Below are 6,712 nucleotides of genomic sequence, written 5' to 3'. Positions count from 1 at the left end.
CTATACAATAGACTAAATAGGCTACGCCTTTATATGAGCAGTGGAGGTGTTCATCCAGTCGATTGCCATTGATTTGGGACATTTTCTATATAGTTATGATTTCATCATGGTCTTCTTGAACTATACATGGCATCCTCAAAAGATAATTGATGGGGTTGTACTTCTCCTTTTGTTCATAAATAAGGGGTCTTCCTAAAGAATGAATTAAAAAACTTATACCCACATAAATTTGATGTGGAACGCACGTACACGCTTACTAGTAATATATGTATCACTCATCTTCTCGACTATTAATTCAGACAAGAAATAGCCATTATAATGTTGCTATATACTAGTAGTACATTATGCTATAATACCAAATGCTAACATAATACTGAGTGTCGTTTGCATATATATACGTTTACTCTCTACAAAAGACAGCAGTCTGGCGTATAAAAATCACCTATAAAACTTCTTTGTTCTGATGAACTATACAAATGCTACGGCAGATCCGAAACACAAACACATGCCATAATCAGGAAGGGGAGTGCGAAGCAGTGCTTACCGGCGCAGGCAAACTCACCTTGTGGCGACTCCTTGTCATAGAAGCGCCTTTGGAAACCAGAGCCGACGTAGAGCTACGCGTGGAAACCGGAGGAGATGATGGCGTGGCCTACACCCATGACCAGAAGCGTCGCTGGTATGAAAAAGACCTGCCTACTCCTCGCGACTGGAGGAAGTGATTGGAGACGTAGCCTGCGCCGAACCTCCCCGAGAAGTTCCAGATGCTCCAGAGCGGCACCAGGGTGCTGGTCAATGGGAGCCCCTGATCTGGTTGACGTTGTTCACCGTGGCTAGCCCCGATCCCATCGCGCAGGCCATCGCAAGGAAGAGCAGCCAAAAGTCGAGTTTACACAGGGCCTGCACCACATTCAGATTTTCTTTGTGCGACGATATGTGCCGGCTCTTCACGTTGTTTCGATTCCGTCTTCTGAGCTCTTACAGAAGAAACTACTGGAAACATGATCAACAGCAGGAGTATCACGAAGCAAACACTCTGTCCAGCTGAACTTATCATTAATACTTGGTCGCAGATTATGACAACCTTCAGGTAACAGCAACAGTAACGGCCATGAGCGAGAAGGCATCAAGGAACTTCTTGTTGTACCGCCGATGAGCGCTGTGGACGTCAACAAAGTACATGAGCAGCAATGCAATGGCCGCGCGCGCAAGCTCAAGGCCGAGCTCGGCAAGGACAGCAAGAACCTCCGGGTCTTTGTCGACGACCACAAGGAGCAAGGTCACTGACGACTTCTCTGGGATCACCATCTGGTGGTACACCTCCAAGAGGCAGTCCAAGGCCAACGTCATCAGCTTATACCCCGGCGGGGACGAGAGGCGCTTCTACCGGGTCGTCTTCCATCGGCGGCATCGTGACCTTGTCATTGACTCCTACCTTCCTTTCATCCTCGACGAGGGCCGCGTTGTCACTGTCAAGAACCGCCAACGCCGCCTCTTCACCAACAATGCTAGTGGCAGTTAACCCCTACCAGGGCAAAAGTGTCTGGAGCCACGTCCCCTTCGAGCACCCCGCCACCTTTGACACGCTCGCCATGCACCCTGATGAGAAGGAAGCCATCATCGACGACCTCGTGGCATTCCAGGAGAGCAAGGAATACTATGCCAAGGTCGGCAAGGCATGGAAGCGCGGGTACCTCCTTTACGGACCTCCCGGCACCGGTAAGTTCACCATGATCGCCGCCATGGCCAACTTCCTCGACTACGACATTGACTGCTCCGTCGACTTCACAGGAAAACGCCACAAGGACAAGAAGGCCTCAAGCGACAAGGACTCCGACAACGATGACAAGCCCAAGCTACCGATAGAGCAGGAGAAGGACGATGCCACCAAGGTGACGCTCTCAGGCCTACTTAACTTCATCGATGGGTTGTGGTCTGCTTGCGGAGGTGACCGGATCATCATCTTCACCACCAACCACAAGGAGAAGCTGGACCCGGCACTGATCCGGTGGGGTAGGATGGACAAGCACATCGAGATGTCCTACTGCCGCTTTGAGGGCTTCAAGGTACTCGCCAAGAACTACCTAGATGTCATTGAGCACGAGCTGTTTGGGGGAAATTCAGCGCCTGCTCGAGGAGACCGATATGTCGCTCGCTGACGTTGCAGAGAACCTGATGCCCATGTCAAAGAAGAAAAGGAGGGACCCCAACGTGTGCTTGATAGGCCTCATCAAGGTGGTCAAGCAGGCCAAGGGGGAAGCGGCGGCGACCAAGGTGAAGGAGGCAGAGGAGGCTCAAGCGAAGAAAGCCAAGGAGAAAGAGGAGACAGAGGTGAAGAAAGCCAAGGAGGAAGACAAAGAGAAGCATAAAGCACGAGAGGCAGCCAATGGGGATATTAAGCAAGGTGACAAGTGAAGTGACATCACGCCAAGAAGCCAAGGAAAAAGAGTGAGCTTGTTCACTGGTGCTCCCTTAGAGCATGTAAAATGATGCTATCTTAGGAGTGCCATGTAGGATAAATGATGAGGTGGAGGAGAGAGTGATAGTGTCTATTGATCCAGTGGGCATGGGGATTCCGGTAGTGGCGATAGGTATTACCTTTCCTTGTGGCTCGAGGAGCCACCGGTGCCGGGCATGGCGACGGTGGCCGGTGATGGCAGAGATTAGTGGGCGAAGTGGTGACGGTGCTTCCCATCAGCACTGCACTAACCCTAGATCGGTAGGGGATTAGGTGGGGTGTACGGCGCTGCGACAAACCTCGTCAAGCGAGCCGCCGGCCCCCACCTCTTTATATAGTGCAGGTGACAGGGGCCCGTCACCCATAGTGGGTTGAGCGCCCCCGATCAGGGCGCGGATCTAAGGGCCCGGTGGGCCGTTGGGCCCACACGGTGGAAATCATCCTAACATTCTCCTCCTTGATCTCAACTTTTACTTTTGACCGTATACTTTTACTTTACTCGTTTCATAACAGATCAATACATAGAACATGTTTCATCGTCACAGCTCAATTGCCGATAGAATCAGACAACCACAACGTACCTCTCTGTTTTGAAATAAATTCTTTAACCTTGGGTCCTTTTATTGTCCGGAAATTTTAGACTATACCATAAAACCCATGTCGACTGTGTATTCTCCGAACACACTGGGCGGTAAGCCTTTAATAAGCAGATCTGCAAACACTTGTCTGTTGCTTTTATGCTTCAAGCATTTCTACATAATTCCGGACTTTCTCCTTTACAACGCATAACTCTGTGTCAATGTGTTCGGCATCAACACTTGACTCGTTGTCATAGGACCGAAAAACTTAAAATGGTTATCGCTGTTGTCAACCATTATCTACTCCGGGTACAGGTCTCCTTAACCATTTTGCCTGTCCCTCAGCCTCATATCAAGCTATAAAATATCTTTGCATCACATTGATGATAATTGTTTCATTCTTTGGAGCTTTTCCACACAAAAACCTCCAAGTGTGAAAGTTAGCGACAATTATGGATTTTGCTATACATTTCACAAGTCTTGTCTTTGTACTCACAATCTTTTTAGAGCACTTATTTCTTTCAGCATGAGGCCGATATCTTTGACTCCATTCCATTGATCTATATATGGACTGGACATTGCCAAAACAACCCGGATACGTGAATTGTGTCAGGGTAATATATTGAGCTTCCAACAGCTGAAGCACATGGTACCATATCCATTTTCAATCTTTTCTCATCAACTCTTGGAACACCATAGTTTCCAGTTCCATTACCCTTGACTATAAGAACATGCGTAGGTTTTCTCGCATGCATACTTTAGAGGCCTTTCTTAGCATGTCCATTCGACATCCCTAATACCCCCTTTTATTCTTTTCTTTGTGAATCTCAATACTTATAACGAGAGACACTCTACCGAGAACATTCTTTTAAACTTTGAGGACAAGAACTTCTTTTCTCCTTCTGCAGTAGGTTCACATCACCACTAGCAAGTAGGATGTCATCCACATGCACAGGATTAGAAATGAATTTCCCATTCTATAACTTTGCACGAATACAATGGTCCTCTCATTTTCGTTAACCCAAACCAACATTTGATTGCTTTAGTCCATAAAAGACTTCTTCAGGTAGTATCCCCTGTGTTCTTTACTTTCATCTGATGTAACTCAGATCATGATGTGCTACCAACACTCATTGTAATCTATTCAGTGCAAAACGCGCAAAAACCTTTCGATTTAAGTCGTGTTTTACACCTTTACATATTTCCTTTGGAGTCACATTGACCTTGTAGACCCTTTACAGCCTACTGTTTATGCTCCATTGGAAATTACTTATGAGTCCCAAACATCGTTGGGATTCACCAATTTTATTTCATCTCACATAGTCTCTTTAAGCTCGAATGAGCACTTTAAATGAGGTGGGATCAACCTCCATTTGAATTTCACTAACATAGACTTTATAGTAATCAGAAGTATCTGATTTTCTCATTCCTTGAGACCATCAATGTCTCAGGTACTGGCACTTCTTTCATATGGGGTTCATATGGGGATGTTGTTGCTCTGTCATTGCAAGAGGCAAACTAATTCTATAGTCTTTCATTTCCAAGAGGCAATAGGTTTTACAGGGACCTGTATCACAAGATCCATGTTTACTCATTCATCCCAACATGTGTTGTATAGGTCATACAACATGCTCCCCCAGATTACTCCATCTTCACTAAAAATGGCGTATCTTTAAACTTTATAATTTGGGTTTATTCTGTTAAAACTTTCTTCTTTATGGCACTTTAAGCACCGTCTTAGTATTCCTTACTCTGCTTTCGGAACTGTAAAAGATCCAGAAATACAACTATTTCTTTTCTTTAGGGGTATTAATATGACCGTCGTACTCCCCCAGACGATCACATTCTTCATCACATTATCTAAAGTATAGGGGAGTTTCATCATTCTTAATTTATCTCATATATCTTTCTCCCCCTCGAAATGTGGCAAGAACTTTTCTGCCACAATTTCGAAAACCATTGATAACTCTTGTGAATTGAGGAAACTTCGATTATCTACTTCATTCATCAGATTACTTCATACGAAATGAAGTTATCTCTTCATACAAAATGAAGTTATCTTTTAACTAGTATGGGAGTACTTTTTCCTCATTCCATTTCAGAAACTCAACAGAGTTCTTTATCATTAGTACTTTTGCAAGTCACACTTGCATACGATTCTTATCTTTAGTTTCGTCTGTAACTTATATTCTCTTCGGATTTATTGAGTGCTTAATTACCGTTACACATAGGAAGTACGGTTGATACTAGGAAAGCATAATAGCTACTCCATACTTTTCTCCCAGAGTGGGACACATTAAAATCACATGAGTCATCATGTCTTTCTCCTGTCATACAGAATAAGTCTGAGAAAATTTCTGCCGTCATACGGGTTACGCAGGGATTTTCCCAGACTTTCCCTGCCATGCGGGTTTTATCATAATCATGTTTTCCCGCTATGCGGGTAATTCCCTATAAGGGACATAAATGCCAGAATTGGCTCTTTTGACTGCATATTCAATCATCAAATTTATAAATAAATCCGAATGCTCCTTGACACACATGCTTGATCCGACGTTGGTCAAATTAAACATGCATGTTGCTTGTTTTATTTCAAATAATAGAGAGTACATGAAAGATATTCGTCAACCAAGACTCTCAATGATCTATCTCTTTTCTTTTGAAACCATTCTTTAGAGAGAACATACTATCTCACGTTATGACCTTTCTTGGTCATCTTTCGGGTCACAAGTACCCAGCCATTCGCTTTCACGAATGAAAGTATGGAAAACTTTTAGTCTAAGAAAACTTAGCAAATAATCAACAATAATGAGCATAAAAATAACCCTACGTTGGTCTGGTTAAAAAATATGCACATTAAACTTTTGCAAAACTTCCCTTTTATACTCTAAATCATTGTTGTGGTAGAATTAGAATAAAACTCATTCTTCTACATTAATTCCATATCACCGTTGGGCAGAAATGAAAATAATGCATATAACTCATAAATAATGTGATTATAGTATTTCTATTAAACTACTTTGCTCAGAAATAATCATCATCATCAACTTTATTGCAGCGGGAATAAGAAATATACATTTCTCTAGCTCAAGAGCATTTCTTGATCTTTATCTGTTCTTTGAAAATTGATCACTTTCATACAAAATTTATCAGAGATTTAAGCTTTGAACATAGGACTCATAGAATTATAATACTGTTATCATCAACGTTGGTCAGAAAATAACAATACCATATTTTCACTTTAAAACAAATATCTTTCTTTTGTCACATGGGAAAAACATGGCTAAGAACAGTTCTTCCAATTAAATTTTCCCGTTGGTTCCAATTTAATTTGAAGAATAAAATTTTTACTTTGCATCAGAAACTTTACAATATTCTATTCAGAAACAATTCTGTAGACTTTTACTCTCTAAGCAATTTTAACCGATTGATTCAAAATTGAATTAGAGAAGCAACAATTTAATCTTTCACAGTGATATGAATAAAATTCATGAATTTTTTTTCTCTCTTTACAGAAACTTTTCTTTTCTTTGACCAAAAAAAACATGAACTTTATTATTTTCTTTGTAAAATTCATGAATATTAATTTTTCTGAAAATAGATGAATATTAATTTTTCTGAAAATTTTCTATTTTCAGAAACTTTTTCTGTTTACTTTGCTATTTTCTAAACAAAG

At 42.2% G+C, this 6,712-nt stretch overlaps 2 pseudogenes; one reads left to right on the top strand and one right to left on the bottom strand.

Annotated features, from left to right (window-relative positions):
* Positions 1-438: 438 nt before the first annotated feature.
* Positions 439-1,194, bottom strand: LOC125519409 (annotated as a pseudogene).
* Positions 1,195-1,197: 3 nt separating this feature from the next.
* On the top strand, positions 1,198-2,415 carry LOC125519966 (annotated as a pseudogene).
* Positions 2,416-6,712: the final 4,297 nt, after the last annotated feature.

The sequence above is a fragment of the Triticum urartu genome, chromosome 7 (genome assembly GCF_003073215.2).
Source record: "Triticum urartu cultivar G1812 chromosome 7, Tu2.1, whole genome shotgun sequence".
Lineage (NCBI taxonomy): Eukaryota > Viridiplantae > Streptophyta > Magnoliopsida > Poales > Poaceae > Triticum > Triticum urartu.
This window is presented reverse-complemented; position numbering and strand designations above follow the sequence as displayed.